Genomic DNA, 19,004 nt, shown 5'->3' on the forward strand with positions numbered 1-19,004 from the left:
CCCTGATCGATAAGCTGCAGAACCTGTACCTCATTCTGCAATTGGATCCTCGACTTCCTAACCAGAAGATCACAATCTGTGCGGATTGGTGATAATATCTCCTCCTCGCTGACGATCAGCACTGGCACACCTCAGAGGTGTGTGCTTAGCTCACTGTTCTACTCCCTCTATACCCATGACTATATGGCTAGGTATAGCTCAAATTCCAACTATAAATTTGCTGAAGACACAACCATTGTTTGTAGAACCTTAGATGGAAATGAAGGGGCATACAGGAGTGAGATATACCAGCTAGTTGAGTGATGTCACAGCAACAGCCTTGCACTTGATGCCAGTAAGACGAAAGAGCTGATTGTGGACTTCAGGAAACCTAAGATGAGGGAACACAAACTAAACTTCATAGAGGGATCGAAAGTGGAGAGAGTGAGTGATTTCAAGTTCCTGAGTGTCAAGATCTCTGAGGATCTAACCTGGTCCCAACATATCGATGCAGCTATAAAGAAGACAAGACAGTGGCTATGTTTCATTAGGAGTTTGAAGAGATTTTGTTTGTCACTCGAAAACTTCTATAGATGTACTGTGGAGAGCACTCTGACAGGTTGTGTTACTGTTTGGTATGGGGGTCTTCTGCACATTGCTGAAAAAAACTACAGTAAGTTGTAAAATTAGTCAGCTCCATCTTGAGTACTCGCCTCTGTAGTATCCAAGACATCTTCAAGGAGCAGTGCCTCAGAAAGGTGGCGTCCAGTATTAAGGACCCCCATCACCCAGGACATGCCCTCCTCTCATTGTTACCATCAGGAAGGAGATACAGAAGACTGAAGCCACACATTCAGCGATTCAGGAATATCTTCTTTCCCTCCACCATGCATTTCCTAAATGGACATTAAATCTATAAACACTACCTCACTTTATATATTATTTCTGTTTTGCACTATTTTAATCTATTGAATATTCATTTATATACTTACTGCAATTGATTTACTTATTTATTTTTTCCCTTCTATATTATCATGTATTGCATTGAACTGCTGCTGCTAAGTTAACAAATTTCACAACACGTGCCAGTGATAAATAACCTGATTTGGCTTCTGTAGTGAGGGAGGATAGAACTAAAGAGCACAATCTCTGAATAGAGGGATGTCCTTTTAGAATGGAGATGAGGAGGAAGTTCTTCAGCAAGAGGGTGATGAATCTGTGGAAGTCATTGCCACAGGCGGGTGTGGAGTCCAAGTCATTAGGTATATTTAAGGCAGAGTTTGATAGATTCTTGATAAGTCAGAGCATGAAAGGTTACAGGGAGAAAGCAGGAGAACGGAGTTGAAAAGGCAATGGATCAGCCATGATGAAATGGCAGAGCAGAGTCAATAGGCTGAATGGTCTAATTCTGCTCCTATGTCTTATGGTCTTATGATTTTTTCAAAGAGGAGGGATACGTAGCAATAGATCAAAATTGGTTTGCTTGGGTTGAAGGTGGTTTATGGTCTTCATTATAATTATTTTCTGAGATTGCCTACAGATTCACCTTTCAGCAGAATTATCCCTTAAGGTATGTAATGGGGATGTGCTGTGGGTATATTCCCACTGATAGAACTTTAATTCACTTTGCAGAAATCAAATCTGAGTCAAGTAAGAAATAACCTTTAGGAAATAAAAAATGGTCTTCATAGATCAAAGCACTGAGTACACGAGATGGGATGTTATGCTGAAGTTGTATAAGACATTAGTGAGGCCTAATTTGGAGTATTGTGTGAAGTTTTGGTCACCTACCTATAGGAAAGATGAAAATCAGGTTGAAAGAGTATAGAGAAAATTTGCAAGGATATTGCAGGCCTGGAGGACCTGAGTGATAAGGAAATACTCAATAGGTAAGATTGTTTTCCTTGCAGCATAGAAGGTTGAGAGGAGATTTGATAGAATATACAAATTTTGAAGAGTATAGATAGGGTAAATGCAAGCAAGCTTTTTCCACTGAGGTTGGGTGGGACTACAACTAGACTTCAAAGTTCAAATAAACTTTATTATCAGTGTACATACATACATGTCATCTCATATTATCGTGCATACGAAGCGAATTCATAGAGCAGTAATGGACAACAAACTGTGCAAATGCAAATATAAATAAAGGGCAATAAAAAGTGAGCATGAAAGAGCAAGATAAAGAGCCCCTAAGGTGAGAACACCAGAAGTAGAATAGGTGTAGTTATCCCTTTTTGTTCAGGAGCATGATAGTTGAAGGGTACTAACTGTTCTTGAACCTGATGGTGCAAGTCCTGAGGCTCTTGTACCTTCTACTCGATGACAGCAGTGAGAAAAGAGCATGGCCTGAGTGGTGAGGATCTTTCCTACAGCAACATTTCATGTAGATGTATTTAATGGTTGGGAGGGTTTCACAGGTCATGGGTAAAGGGTGAAAGGTGAAAAGTTTAAGGGGAGCATGAGAGGAAACGTCTTCGCTCAGATGGTTGTGAGAGCGTAGAACAAGTTGCCAGCACAAGCGGTGCATGCAAGCTCGGTTTGCATGTTTAAGAGAAGCTTGGCAGGTACATAGATGTTAGGCCAGTAGAGGGCTATGATACTGGTGGAAGTCAATGGGAGTAGGGAGCAGCTTAAATGATGCAGCATGGACCAGATGGGCCAAAGAATCTGTCTCTATGCTGTACTTTTCTAAGACTCTAAATAGGTGCCCAATTTTAAATAGTCCAACTCGTGATCAAACTGTTGCCTGTTGATAAACTCCAAAAAACGTTGCATGAGTCCTAGGGGAGCTGATGAGAGATGACAGTAGAGAAGTTCAATCTCAGTCGTTTGCATAAAGTTAACAACTTTCACGTATTCAATACTTGTCCTGCATTTGAATTGGTTGTGGGATACTGAGTTCATAACCCTGCCTAAAGCTACAATTTGTTTGATTAACAAGCTTGTTTTATTCAAAAAGATTACTTGCCACCTAATACTCTTGATTATATGGCCCCATTTCTTAAAAACATAGCTTTAAGGAAAGGTGGAGTGCATGGCAAAGTTTGTTTTTACTCTGCTGGATCACTATATTTACATAAAAAAAAACTGAATAAAGAGTGGAGAAGTTCAAACTTTTTCTAATTCTCAGTATCTTAATAAAAGTAACTGACATTATGAGACTACCATAACTGCACTTGTAAAAATGGTCACTAGTGAGGCTTAAACTAAATTGATTTAAATATTTATAACACTACAGAAGACACTGTTAGCAATAACTCCAAAGTAAACATTAAAATCTATTGATTTCAAAAAGTTTGTCTCTCTGCACCTATTTGCAAGGCTGTGAGGAGAGATTAGAACTTTAAATTGCCACCACAGAAACATTTGGCTTCCCTCTGTGCCGTAACACAGTGGAAACTAAATGAGATTGCTTATAAAATAGGTGCAAAAATTCATTATATTGATTTATGATAGAAGCTATTAAGCCCATCTAGACCCTACAGAGGATAGTAAAAATCAGCAAGAGGATAACTGGGGTTTCCCTCTTGCCCCTTTTGTTCTAGTGCCTGATGGTTGAGGGGTAGTAACTGTTCTAGTAGGGTGAGTCCTGAGGCACCTGTACCTTCTACCTGATGGCAGCAGCGAGAAAAGAGCATGGCCTGGGTGGTGAGGATCTCTGATGATAGATGCTGCTTTCCCATCACAACATTTCATATAGATGTGCTCAACGGTTGGAAGGGTTTTTACTAACTTTTGTTGGATTTTCTGCTCAAAGGCATTGGTGTTCCCATAGCAGGCCGTGATATGTGTTGTGTGGGACATCTGGAGGAACATTGTTTAATGGCATTAAGCTAATTTGAACTTGAGACATTGCCAGCTGTCACCAATCCCATCATTCCATTCCCCATATATCTCCCTATAACCTATTCCTTCTTACATGGCCAACATCTCCACTCTGAATCTGCTCCCACACACCTACTCTAGAGGTAATTTAAAGGCAGATAATCTTCCAACCAGCATGTCTTTGGGATGTGTGAAGAAAGAAACACATAGAGCCTCACTGACAAAAGCGGTAAAATGGTAAATTGGTTTGTTTATCACAAACAAAAGAAAATCTGCAGATGCTGGAAAGCCAAGCAACACAACACTCCACGTTGGTTCAGGAGCCTAATGGTTGTTGCATAATAACAGCTCCTGAACCTGGGAACTTTTGCCATTTTAACTAAAGGAATTGTTTTTTTTCTAAGCAATACACACAAATGCTGGAGGAACTCAGCAGGCCAGGCAGCATCTATGGAAAAGAGTACAGTTGATATTTTGGGCTGTGACCTTTCGGCAGGACTGGAGAAAAAAGACGAGAAGTCAGAGTAAGAAGGGGAGGAGGGGAGGAAGAAATACAAGGTAGTCTGTGGTAGCTGAAACCGGGTGAGGGGGATGGGTGAAGTAAAGAGCTGGGAGGTCGATTGGTGAAAGCAATAAAGGGCTATAGATGGGGAAATCTAGTAGGAGAGGACAGTAAGACATGGAAGAAAGAGAAGGGGAGGAGCCACTAAGGGAGGAGTTGGAGAGATAAGGAGATAAGTTGAGAGACAGAACTGGGAATGAGGAATGGTGAACAGAAGGGGGGAGGGAGGGGGGGTGGAGAATGGCTATTACCGGAAGTTCGAGAAATCAATGTTCATGTCATCAGGTTGGAGGCTACCCGGACGGATTATGAGGTGTTGCTCCTCCAGCCAACCTGAGTGTGGCCTCATCGCTGCAGTAAAGGAGGCCATGGACTTACATGCTGGAATGGGAATGGGAAGTAGAATTAAAATGGGTGGCCACTGGGAGATCCCACTTTTTCTGGCGGATGCAGTGTAGGTGGTCCGCAAATCAGTTTCCCGATCTTTATTGTGTCTCATCGACATACAGGAGGCCACACTGGGAGCACCGGATGCAGTAGAAGTGCCGCCTCACCTAGGAGGGCTGTTTGTGGCCCTGAGTGGTTGTGATGGAGGAGGTGTAAGGGCAGGTGTGGCACTTGTTCCGCTTGCAAGGATAAATACCAGAAGGGAGGTCAGTGGGGAAGGACAAAGGGGAAGGGAGTAACATAGGGAATAATCCCTGCTGAAAGCAGAAAGCGGGGGTGGGGGGAGGGAAAGATGTGCTTGGTAGTGGGATCCCATTGGAGATTGCAGAAGTTATAGAGAACCACTGGAAATGGTGGAAGTTACAGAAAAGTTATGGAGATTAGTTTGTTACTATTGTCACGTCTACTGAGGTATAGCGAAAAGCTTGCCTTGAATTCGTTTCATACAGATCAATTCATTACAACCCTACATTGAAGTAGAACAAGGTAAAACAATTATAAATTTTGGAATGAAGTGTTGCACTTACAGAGAAAGTGCAATACGACGAGACAGTAAGGTGCAAGGTTATAATGAGGTAGATTGTGAGGTCAAGAGTGCATATTATTATACCAGGGGACCACTCAATCGTCTTGTAACAGTGGAATAGAAGCTGTCCTTGAGCCTGATGCTGTGTACTTTCAGACTTTTGTGTCTTGCTCCCAGTGTGAGGGGGAGACTCAAGAATATCCAGGGTGGATGGGGGTGTTCTGCAGAGGCACCGAGAGGTGTAGACCTGGTCCATGGAGATTGGTTTCCATGATATGCTCAACTGTGTCCATAACTCTGCACTTTCCTGTCATGGACTGTGTAGCTGCCATGGTTGCCATGGAAACATACAGAAAGCTGCCAGGAAACGGTCTGTAACGTCCTGCAGGATCTCACCCATCCTGATCGTGGACTGCTTGTCCCACTGCCATCAGGGAGGAGGCTATGTAACATCCATGGAACAAAAACAGTACTTTACCCAAGCAGTAAGGCTGATGAACCAACGCCTCCACTCTAACTCTACCATTACATTATTATTTCCCATCAGTCACCTTATGTTCAGCCAAGCATCACTTTATAGACAAACAGTACAATCAATTTATGTATATAAACTATCATATATATTTATATTTATTGTTTTTTATTGTTATTGTGTTCTTTATCTTGTGTGTTTTTTTGTGCTTCATTGGATCTGGAGTAACAATTATTTCATTCTTCTTAAAACTTGGGTACAGGAAGTGACATTAAACAATGTAGAATGTTGAGAAGCATAACCTGATAAGGGATAGTCAACATGGCTTTATGAGTGGCAAATCAATAAGACCATAAGATATAGGAGCAGAATAACGCAAACACGAGAAATTCTGCAGATGCTGGAAATTCAGCATCAAAATTGCTGGTGAACGCAGCAGGCCAGGCAGCATCTATAGGAAGAGGTACAGTCGACGTTTCGGGCTGAGACCCTTTGTCAGGATTAACTGAAAGAAGAACTAGTAAGAGATTTGAAAGTGGGAGGGGGAGGGGGAGATCTAAAATGATAGGAGAAGACAGGAGGGGGAGGGATGGAGCCAAGAGCTGGACAGTTGATTGGCAAAAGGGATACGAGAGGATCATGGGACAGGAGGCCCAGGAAGAAAGAAAAGAAGGAGGGGGAGAAAAACCCAGAAAATGGGCAAGGGGTATAGTGAGAGGGACAGAGGGAGGAAAAGGAGACAGAGAGAAAAAGTATGTGTGTATATAAATAAATAACGGATGGGGTACGAGGGGGAGGTGGGGCATTAGCGGAAGTTTGAGAAGTCAAAGTTCATGGCGTGAACATTGACTTCTTTTCTTTCTCCCTGGGCCTCCTGTCCCGTGATCCTCTCATATCCCTTTTGCCAATCAACTGTCCAGCTCTTGGCTCCATCTCTCCCCCCTCCTGTCTTCTCCTATCATTTTGGATCTCCCTCTCCCCCTCCCACTTTCAAATCCCTTACTCACTCTTCCTTCAGTTAGTCCTGACAAAGGGTCTCAGCCTGAAACGTCGACTGTACCTCTTCCTAGAGATGCTGTCTGGCCTGCTGCGTTCACCAGCAACTTCGATGCGTGTTGTAGGAGCAGAATAAGCCCATTTGGCTCATTGAGTCTGCTCTGCCATTTCATCATGGCTGATCCTCTTACCCACTCAGCCTCAGTCTGCTTCCTTCTCCCTTTATCTCTTCATGCCCTGACTAATCAACAACCTATCAATCTCTGCCAAAAATATACCCAATGACTCGGCCTCCACAGCAACCTATAGCAATGAATTCCACAGGGTCACCACTCTCCGGCTAAAGAAATTCCTCCTCATCACCATTCGAAAAGGACACCACTCTATTCTGAGGCTGTGTCCCCTGGTCTTAGACTCAAGTGCTATATTAAACATCCTTTTCACATCCAATTTATCAAGGCCTTTCAACATTCAATAGATATCAATTAGTTACCCACTCATTCTTTTGAATTCCAGTGAGTAAAGGCGCAGAGCCATCAAATGTTCCTTATTTCTGTAACCAAGGGAAAATTGAATATCATTTTTATTGTTAAAGTGCATTTATGGATTCACCTTGGTAATGCTAAACTAGCTGCCCGTGGCTTTAAGAGAAAATGGTGATGTCATGTTGCACGTACATAGTAGAAAGAAGAGTTACTATGTTCGAAAGATAACATCGAGTGCTGGGAGCTGCTTTATCCAAGTTTGGTGAGGAAAGGTGAAAAATATTTGATAATATCCCCTCAAATTTGTTTGTACATGTTTGTAAGTCTAGAATATCGGTAATTTGATGTGTTTTACACGTGGATGCTTTACATTTTCATGTGAAAGGTATCAGCTCTGGGTAGCATGCTTGTGCGAAGTTCCTTATCAGCCTAGCAGGTTAATCTTGTCAGTACCTTAAACTATAAGGCAATATATTGTAAAAGTTTTCGTAGAAGTTTATTTGTCTTTCTTTATTATTTCATGACTGAATGTGAAATGTGTTAATCTCTGTTCACTTATCATGAGCAAGAAGAACTCATTTCAGGGCCTAGCATATATGTGTTTGGAAGATACGCACATATGTGCCAAAGTGAGTATATCTCTTAGTTGTATTTATTCATATTTTTTCATATTCATATGTAATTATTCACATTTTTGATGTATATAAGGTACAGGGTTGGTAGGATTCTAATTTTGTTTGTATTGTTTTGTTTAGAATTGCCACTACCATACTAGTTTTAAGACCATAAGGTCATAAAATATAACAGCAGAAGTAGGCCATTCGGCCCATTGGGTCTGCTCCGCCATTCAATCATGGGCTGATCCAATTCTTCCAGTCATTTCCACTCCCCTGCCTTCTCCCTATACCCTTTGATGCCCTGGCTAATCAAGAACCTATCTATCTCTGCCTTAAATACAGCCAGTGACTTGGCCTCCACAGCCGCTCATGGCAACAAATTACACAGATTTACCACCCTCTGACTAAGGTAATTTCTCTACCTCTCTGTTCTAAAAGGGCATCCTTCAATCCTGAAGTCATGCCCTCTTGTCCTAGACTTCCCTGCCGTGGTAAATAACTTTGCCATATCTAATCTGTTCAGACCTTTTAACATTTGGAATGTTTCTTTGAGATCCCCCCTCATTCTCCTGAACTCCAGGAAATACAGCCCAAGAGCTGCCAGACATTCCTCTTACGATAACCTTTCATTCCTGGAATCATTCTCGTGAATCTTCTTTGAACCTTCTCCAATGTCAGTATATCTTTTCTAAAATAAAGAGCCCAAAACTGCACACAATACTCCAAGTGTGGTCTCACTAGTGCCTTATAGAGCCTCAACGTCACATCCCTGCTCTTATATTCTATACCTCTAGAAATGAATGCCAACATTACATTCACCTTCTTCACCACGGACTCAATCTGGAGGTTAACCTTTAGGGAATCCTACACAAGGACTCCCAAGTCCCTGCACATCTCTGCATTTTGAATTCTCTTCCCATCTAAATAATAGTCTGCTCATTTATTTCTTCCACCAAAGTGCATGACCATACATTTTCTAACATTGTATTTCATTTCCCACTTCTTTGCCCATTCCCTTAAACTATCTAAGCGTCTCTGCAGGCTCTCCGTTTCCTCAACACTACCCGCTCCTCCACCTATCTTTGTATCATTGGCAAATTTAGCCACAAACCCATTAATCCCATATTCCAAATCATTGACATACGTTGTAAAAAGCAGCTGTCCCAACACCGTCCCCTGTGAAACTCCACTGCTATCCGGTAGCCAGCCAGAATAGGATCCCTTTATTCCCACTCCCTGTTTTCTGACGATCAGCCAGTGCTCCACCCATACTAGTAACTCCCCTGTAATTCCATGGGCTCTAATGTTGCTAAGGAGCTTCATGTATGGCACCTTGCCAAAGGCCTTCTGAAAATCCAAGTACACCACATCTACTGCATCTCCTTTGTCTACTCTGCTTGTAATTTCCTCAAAAAATTGCAGTAGGTTAGTCAGCCAGGATTTTCCTTTCAGGAAACCATGCTGGCTTTGGGCTATCTTTTCATGTGCCTGCAGGTATTCTGTAATCTTATCCCTAACATTCGATTCCAACAACTTCCCAACCACTGATGTCAGGTTAACATGTCTATAGTTTCCTTTCTGCTGCCTCCCACCCTTCTTAAATAGTGGAGTAACATTTGCAATTTTCCAGTCATCCTATACAGTGCCAGAATCTAACGATTCTTGAAAGATCATTTTTAATGTCTCCGCAATTTCTCCAGCTACTTCCTTCAGAACCCGAGGATGCATTCCATCAGGTCCAGGAGATTTATCCACCCTCAGACCATTAAGCTTCCTGAGCACCTTCTCATTCGTAATTTTCACTGCACAAACTTCACTTCCCTGACACTCTTGAATGTCCGGTCTACTGCAGATGTCTTCCACTGTGAAGACTGAGGCAAAATACACATTCAGTTCCTCTGTCATCTCTGCGTCTCTCATTACAATATCTCCAGCGTCATTTTCTATTGGTCCTATATCTACCCTGAACTCTCTTTAAGTCTTTATATACTTAAAAAAGCTTTTAGTATCTTCTTTGATATTAGTCACCAACTTCCTTTCAGAGTTCATCTTTTCCTTCCTAATGACCTTCTTAGTTTCCTTCTGTAAGTTTTTAAAAGCTTCCCAATGCTCTATATTCCCACTAGCTTTGGCTACCTTGTATGCCCTCTTTTTTGCTTTTACTTTGGCTCTGACTTCACTTGTCAGCCATGGTAGTGTCCTTCTTCCATTTGAAAATCTCTTCTTATTTTGTATAAGAAGTTTTGAATATTTTCTTTTATTTATTTTAATAGTGCATACGTAATAAGGTCGTGGACCTAAATTAAGCTGAGATTGTAACAGCAAGAACTGTGTTTTTTTTTAATTTGTTTTGCTGTTTTTATTTTGATACCCTCTTTCTGCATTTAAACATCTAAAACAGATAAAGGAATTTAAGATCTGAAAAAGTATTTATTGCCTGAGTGTGCATTTTTCCCCAGGCTACAATATGACAAGCCTTTCAATCTTTGAATCATTTTCATGAATCTCCTTTGACCCCTCTGCAATGTCTGCTCATCCTTTCACAGATAAGGGGCCTAAAACTGCTCACAATACACCATGGAGACCTCACCAGTGCTTTATAAAGCCTCGACATTACAGTCTTGCCTTTATATGAACTGGACCCCAGGGTTCTGAAAGAGGTAGTGGTAGAGATTGTAGAAGCATTAGTAATGACCTTTAAAAAACATTGGTTTCTGATATGGTTCCAGAGGATTGGAAATATCACTACATTCTTTAAGAAAGGACGAAGGCAGCAGGAAGGGAATTAGCCTTACTCCAGTGGTTGGGAAGATGTTGGAGTCAATTGTTAATGATAAGGTTCTGGGATATTTGGTCACACAGGACAAGATAGGATAAAGTCAGCATGGTTCCTTAAGGAAAATTTTGCCTGATGAAGCTGTTGGAATTCTTTGATGAAATTACAAGTAGGATAGATAAAGGGGATGCAGTGGATGTTATATATTTGGACTTTCAGAAGGCCTTTGATGAGGTGCCACACATGAGGCTGCTTGCCAAGTTAAGGGCCCATGGTATTACAGGAACATTACTAACATGGTTAGAGCATTGTCTGATTGGAAGAAGGCGGCGAGTGGGAATAAAAGATTCCTTTTCTGGTTGGCTGCCAGTGTGTACTAGTGTTCCGCAGGGGTTGGTGTTTGGACTGCTTATTTTATGCTGCATATAAATGATTTAGATCATGGAATAGATGGCTTTGTTGCCAAGTTTGCAGATAATACAGAGGTTGATGGAGGGGCAGGTAAGGTTGACAAAACAGATAGGTTGCAGAAAGACTTAGACACATTAGGGCAAGAGAGTGGTAAATAAAATACAATGTTGGAAAATGCATGGTCATGCACTTTCGTAGCAGAAATAAATGTGCGGACTATTTTCTAAATGGGGAGGAAATCAAAAAAATCTGGGATGCAAAGGGACTTGGGAGTCTTTGTGCAGAATACACTAAAGGTTAACTTCCAGGTAGAGTCGGTGATGAGGAAGGCAAATGCAATGTTAGCATTTATTTCAAGAGGTCTAGAATACAAGTGCAGGAATGTGATGCTAAGGCCTTATAAGGCACTGGTAAGGCATCACTTTGAATATTGTGAACAGTTTTGGGCTCCTCACCTAAGAAAAGATGTGCTGGTAATGGAGATAGTTCAAAAGAAGTTCACAAGGATGACTCTAGGAATGAAAGGGTTATCATATGAAGAATGTTTGATGGCTCTGAGTCTGTAATCACTGAAATTTAGATTGATGAGGAAGAGCTCACTGAAACCTTTCAAATGTTGAAAGGCCTAGACAGTGTCGATATGGAAAGGATCTTTCCTATGGTGAGGGAACCTTGGACAAGAGGGCACAGTCTCAGGATAGAAGGGTATCTATTTCAAACAGAGATGCGGAGAAATTTCTTTAGCCAAATGATGGTGAATTTGTGTGGAATTTATTACCACAAGCAGCTGTGGAAGCCAGGTCATTGGGTAGATTTACGGCAGAGATTGATAGGTTTTTGATTGGACACGGCATCAAAGGTTACAGGGAGAAGGCCAGGGAGTGGGGCTGAGGAGGGGAGAAAAGGATCAGCCATGATTGAATGATGGAGCAGGCTTGATGGGCCAAATGGTATAATTCTGCTCCCATGTCTTATGGTCTATATTTCTAGTCGTCTCGAAATGAACGCAAACATTGCATTTGCCTTCCTCACCACTGACAACCTGCAAATTAACCTTTAGGGATTCCTGCATGAGGTCTCCCAACTTCCTTTGCACTTCAGATTTGTTGAACTTTCTCTCTATTTAGAAAATAGTCAATTCTTTTACTACTAACAAAGTGCATGACTTCCTTACACTGTATTTCATCTACCACTTCTTTGCCCGTTCTCTTAATCTGTCTAATTGCTTCTGTAGCATCTCTATTCCTCAAAACTACCTGCCTCTCCACCTATCTTTATATCATCTGCTAACTTGGCTCCAAAGTGATCAATTCCATCATCCAAATCATTGATATATAATGTAAAAAAAAGTTGCAATACAGACCACTGTGGAATATCACTACTGGCAGCCTACCAAAAATGGTCCCTTTATTCCCACTCTTTGCCTCCTGCTCTATCCGTGCTAGCATCTTTCTTGTAATACCACGGCGTCTTAACTTGTTTAGTAGCCTCGTGTGCGACACCATGTTATAGGCCTTCCGAAAATCCAAATACACAACTGCTATCAATTCTCCTTTGTCTATGCTGCTTGTTATTTCTTCAAAGAACTCCAACAGATTTGTCAGGCAAGATTAACCCTTTAGGAAACAATGCTGACTACGGCCTATTTTATCATATGACCATAAGATATAGGAGCAGAATTAGGCCTCTTGGCACAGTGAGTCTGCTCTGCCATTTCATCATGGCTGTTCCAGTTTTCTTCTCAGCCTCGATTTCCTGGCCTTCTCCCTATACCCCATCGTGCCCTGACAAATCTATCAACCTCTATCTATCAAGAGTCTATCTACCTCTGCTTTAAATATACTTAAAACCATGGCCCCCACAGCTACCTGTGCCAAATAATTCCACAGATTCACCACTCTCCGGCTAAAGAAATTTCTCTTAATCTCCATTCTAAAAGGACGCTCCTCTATTCTGAGGCTCGGTCCTCTGGTCTTAGATTCCCCTATCGTAGGAAACATACTCTCCACATCCACTCTATCAAGGCCTTTCACCATTCGACAGGTTTCGATGAGATCACCCCTCATTCTTCTGACTGCTAATCAATACCGCACCAGAGCTATCAAATGCACTTCATATCACAAACTATTCAATCTTAGAATCATTTTCCTGACCACATTTGAACCTTCTCAAGTTCACAACATCCTTTCTGAGATAATAAGATGAAACTGCTCACAATACTCCAAGTGTGGCCTCACCACTGCCTTATAAAGTTTCAACGTTATATCCTTGCTTTTATATTCTAGTCATCTTGAAATGAATGCTAACATTGCATTTGGCTTCCTCATCACAGACTGTACTTACAAATTAACCTTTAGGGAATCCTACACAAAGACTCCTAAGACCCTTTGCACCTCAGTTTATTTAACTATTTTCTCTCCATTTAGAAAATAGTTAACTCTTTCATTTCTTCTACCAAAGTGCATGACCGTACACTTTCCGACACTGTATTCCACCTGCCATTTCTTTGCCCGTTCTCCTAAACTATCTAAGTCCTTCTGTAGCTACTCTTCTTCCTCAAAACTACCTGCCCTCCACCTCTCTTCATATCATCTGCAAAACCTGCAACAAGGCCATCAATTCAATCATCCAAATCATTGACAGATAACGTAAAAAGATTCAGTCCCCACACAGACCCCTGTGGAGCACTACTAGTCACAGGCAGCCAGCCAGAAAAGGCTCCCTTTATTCCCACTCTTTGCCTCCTGCCAATCAGCCACTGCTTTATCCATGCTAGAATATTTCCTAAAATACCATGGGCTCATAGCTTATTAAGCAGCTCCATGTGTGTCACCTTGTCAAAGGCCTTCTGAAAATCCAAAAACACAACTTCAACCAATTCAACCAATCATGTATCTTCAAGTTCCCTGAAACCACATCCTTAACAATTGACTCCAACATCTTTCTAAACACTGAGATCAGATTTACTGCCTTATGATTTGCTTTATTCTGCCTCTCTTCCTTTTTGAAGAGGGAGGTGACATTTGCAATTTTCCATTCCTTCAGAACCACGTTAGAATCAACTGATTCTTGAAAGGTCATTACTCATTCCTCCACAATCTCTTCAGCCACCACTTTCAGGACCCTGGGGCATATTCCATCTGGTCCAGGTGACTTATCTACTTTCAGAGTCTCAGTTTCCCAAGAATTTTCTTCTGCCACCTGACACCTTCGAACTTCTGACACACTGCTAGTGTCTTTCACAGTGAAGACTGATGCAAAATACTTATTCAGTTCATCTGCCATTTCCTTGACCCTCTATACTCCATGTCCAGCTTTCCGATATCTACTCTCTCTTCTCTTTTGCACTTTATATATCAAAATAAACTTTTGGTATCTTCTTAAATATCATTGGCTAGCTTACCTTCATATTCCATCTTTTACTTCTTCATTGATATTTTAGTTGCTTTCAGTTGGTTTTTAAAATCTTCCCAATCCTGCCCACTTTTTTGCTGTATTATATGCTCTCTCTAGTTTTTATATTAGCTTAAACTTCCCTTGCCAGCCACAGTTGTATCATCCTGCCTTTTGATTACTTCTTCTTCTTTGGGATGTATAGAAACATAGAAGCATAGAAAATCTATAGTGCATTACAGGCCCTTCAGCCTACAATGTAGTACTTACTATCTAACCTACTCTAGAAGCTGCCTAGAATTTCCCTACTGCATAGCCTTCTACTTTTCTAAGCTCCATGTACCTATCTATGAGTCTCTTAAAAGACTCTATTCTATCCACCTATACCACTTTCACTGGCAGTGCATTCCATGCACTCACCACCCTCTGTATGAAAAACTTACATCTGTCATCCCCCTTGTACCTCCTTCGAAGCACCTCAAAACTATGCCTGCTTGTGTTAGCCATTTCAGTCGTGAGATAAAGCCTCTGGCTATCCACACGATCAATGCCTCTTATCATCTTATACACCTCTCATCCTCCGTTGCTCCAAGGAGAAAAGGCCAAGTTTACTCAACATATTCTCATGCTCTCCAATCCAGGCAACATCCTTGTAAATCTCCTCTGTCTCTCTCTATAGCATCCACATCATTCCTGTAGTGAGGTGGCCAGAACTGAACACAGTACTCCAAGTGGGGTCTAACTAAGGTCTTATATAGCTGTAACATTACCTCATGGCTCTTGAACCCAATCTCACGGTTGATGAAGGCCAAACATACACATTCTTAACAACACTGCCAACCTGTGCAGCAGCATTGAGTGGCCAATGGACACAAACACCAAGATCTCTCTGATTCTCCACACTGCTAAGAGTCTGACCATTTATATTATATTCTGTCTTCAGATTTGACCAACTGAAATGAACCACTTCACACTTATCTGGGCTGAACTCCATCTGCCACTTCTCAGCCCAGTTCTGCATCCTATCGATGTCCCGTTGTAACCTCTGACAACCCTTCAGACTATCCACTACACCCCCAACTTTTGTATCATTAGCAAACTTACTAACCCACGATTCTCCTTCATCATCCAGGTCATTTATCAAAATCATAAAGAGGAGGGTTCCCAGAACAGATCCCTGCAGAACACCACTGGTCACCATCCTCCATGTAGAAGACGTTTTGCACCTTCTGAATTGCTCCAGGAAATTCCAGACATTGCTGCTCTGCCATCATCCCTGCTAGTGTTCCCTTGCAATTAGTTTCGATCAGTTCCTCTCTCATGCTTCTGTTATTTCCTTTACTCCACGGTAATACTGTTACATCTGACTTTAGCTTCTCCTTCTTACATTGCAAGGAGAAATCTATCATATTATAATTACATTTTATTACTGTTTGTAAGTCTGTATATAACTCCCATCAGAGTTTCTTTTTAACCCTTGCAGTTCCTTAGCTCTCTATTTATCGAATGACTTGATTTCATTTTTTACGAACAGGGCTGCACCACCCCCTCTGCCTACCTGCCTGGTCTTTCAATACAATGTGTCTCCTTGGATGTTAAGCTGTATATAGTGTGTATTCAAATAATACACCTACAGTCCTGTATTCACGCTTTTCAATTTTTTTCAATTTTTTACGTTACAACTCATCCTGTTGACTGCAATTTAGCCCTTATCATCAGACTCTTCTTGCTAGCAGTCTCATTAAACTTTGCCTCTCTTTAGAAACCAACTACACCAACCACAGTACTATAACTGTGGTTCCCATCCTCCTGCCAAATTATTTTAAACCCTCCTGAACAGCTCTTGTAAACATGCTTGCAAGGATATTGGTCCCTCTCAAGTTTGGGTGGAACCTATCTCCTTTGCACAGGTCGTACCTTCACCAGGAGCGATCCCAGTGATCGATAAACATAAAACCCTTCTCCCTGCACCACTTCCTCAACCACACCTCCATCTGTCAAATCATCCTATTCTTTTACTCATGAGTGCATGGCACTGGCAGCAATCCAGAGACTAATATCCCACACGTCCTATTTTTCCATCTTTCTACCTAGCTCCCTGAAATCTCACGTCGGGGTCTCTTTGTCATTCCTAACTGTGTCACTGCTGCAATTATGCATCAAGACTTCTGGCTGCTCATCTCCCTCCCACTTTAGAATGCCATGCTCCCGATCTAAGATATGGTCCCCACCTGACCCTGGCACCTGGGAGGCAACATATTGTCCGGGAGTCTCTATTGCATCCACAGAATCTCGTCTCTGCTCCTCGAATCTCCTATCACTACTGCAGTCCTTTTTACCTCTCTTCTCTTCTGAGCCATATCTGTGGAATTCTCTGTCACAGGAAACAGTTGAGGCCAATTCATTGGCTATATTTAAGAGGGAGTTAGATATGGCCCTTGTAGCTATGGGGATCAGGGGGTATGGAGGGAAGGCTGGGGCGGGGTTCTGAGTTGGATGATCAGCCATGATCATAATAAATGGCGGTGCAGGCTCGAAGGGCCGAATGACCTACTCCTGCACCTATTTTCTATGTTTCTATGTTTCTATAGCACCAGACTCATTGCCAGTAACCTGGTCGCTGCAGCTCCACCCCGTTTGGTTGTCCCCCTTGAAAGTATTGAAACTTATTATTGAGGGGAATGACCATGTGGGTACACTGCACTGGCTGCCTATTTCCCTTTCTTCTTCTGACAGTCACCCAGTTACCTGCCTCCTGCAACCTTAGGATTACTACCTCTTTAGAGCTCCTATCTATTGTTTTCTCAGTCTCCTGTATGAGCCAAAGCTCATCGAGCTGCAGCTCCAGCTCCTCAACCTGTTCTCTGAGGATCTGGTGCTCTGTGCACCCGGTACAGATTAGGTTATTCGGGAGGCTGGAAGCCTCAGAGAGTTACCACAGCTGCCCCTGGAGACATTCTCACTGCACTACCTGTACCCTAACAGATGAAGAATGAAGAATAGAAAAGATAACTTACCAGATACCTCGCCCAAGCCTAATTTTGCCAAAGCCACTCTAACACTGGCCCATTCACACAATGACTCTGCTTGCCCCTACCTTATTTTTATTTGCCTTTCCTAATAAATCCCATTCACTGATCAGTCACAGTCCAACTCAGAATAACCGCTGTGAAACGCTGCCTTTTTAATCTTCGACTACAAACCCAAATGAAGTCATGCTACATGAGACTTACTGAATTCTTTGAGGAAGTAAAAAATGAGGGCAAAACAATAGATGTGGTGTATATGAATTTTTTAAAGCATTTGACTGGTTACACTTGGTAGTCTCATTCAGAGAGTCAAGAGGCATGGGGTCCAGAAAATCTTGACTTGCCCACAGAAGACAAAGGGCGGTGGTATTTGGAGTATATTCTTCCTGGAGGTATGCAACTAGTGGTGTTTTGCAAGGATCTATTCTGTGATAGGTTGAATGAGCTAGGGATTTTCTCATTGTAGAAAAGGTTTATGAGAGGTAACTTGGTTCTGACTAACAAGCCCCAATCAGTTAAGTTAGACAACTTCTCCTCCTCCACTCTCACCCTGAACACGGGCGTGCCTCAATACTGTGTGCTGAGCCCTTTTCTGTACTCCCTTTTCACTTATGACTGCATTCTTGTACATGGTCCTAACTCCATAATCAAGTTCGCAGATGACACCACGGTGCTTGGTCTGATCAGAGGGGATGACGAGACGGCCTACAGGGACGAGGTCCAGCACCTGGTTGCATAGTGTGCCGACAACAATCTGGCCCTTAGCACCCAGAAGACCAAGGAGATCATTGTGGACTTCAGGGATGCCAAGAGTCATACTCATGTCCCCATCTACATCAACGGAACTGTAGTGGAGTGTGTGTCAAGCTTCAAATTCCTTGGTGTCCACATTTCCGAGGATCTCACCTGGTCCCTGAACTCCTCCGTCCAGATCAAAAAGGTGCAACAGCGCCTTTATTTCCTGCGGAGCATGAAGAAAGCTCACCTCTGTCCCAGGATACTGACGGACTTTTACCGCTGTACCATTGAGAACATACTCACCAACTACATCTCAGTGTAGTATGGCAATTGTCCAGTATTGGACCTCAAAGTACTCCAGCGTGTGGTGAAAACTGCCCAGTGGATTATCAGCACCCAACTGACCACCATTGAGAACATCTATCATAAACGCTGCCTGGGCAGGGTGAAAAGCATTATCAAGGATGCATCTCACCCTAACCATGGACTTTTTACTCTCCTCCCATCTGGTAGGAACTACAGGAGCCTCCGCTCCCGCACCAGCAGGCTCAGGAAGAGCTTCTTCCCTGAGGCTGTGACCCTGCTGAACCTCTCATCACAGCGCTAAGCAGTATTGCATCCATATTGTACTGTCTCAGTACTTCTATATTTGTGTGTTGTAGCACTTTGTTTATTCACAGTTATTTTGTAAATAACACTATTCTTTGCATTTCTGGTCAGATGCTAACTGCATTTCATTGGCTTTGTA

This window comes from Mobula hypostoma, chromosome 1 (genome assembly GCF_963921235.1).
Source record: "Mobula hypostoma chromosome 1, sMobHyp1.1, whole genome shotgun sequence".
Lineage (NCBI taxonomy): Eukaryota > Metazoa > Chordata > Chondrichthyes > Myliobatiformes > Myliobatidae > Mobula > Mobula hypostoma.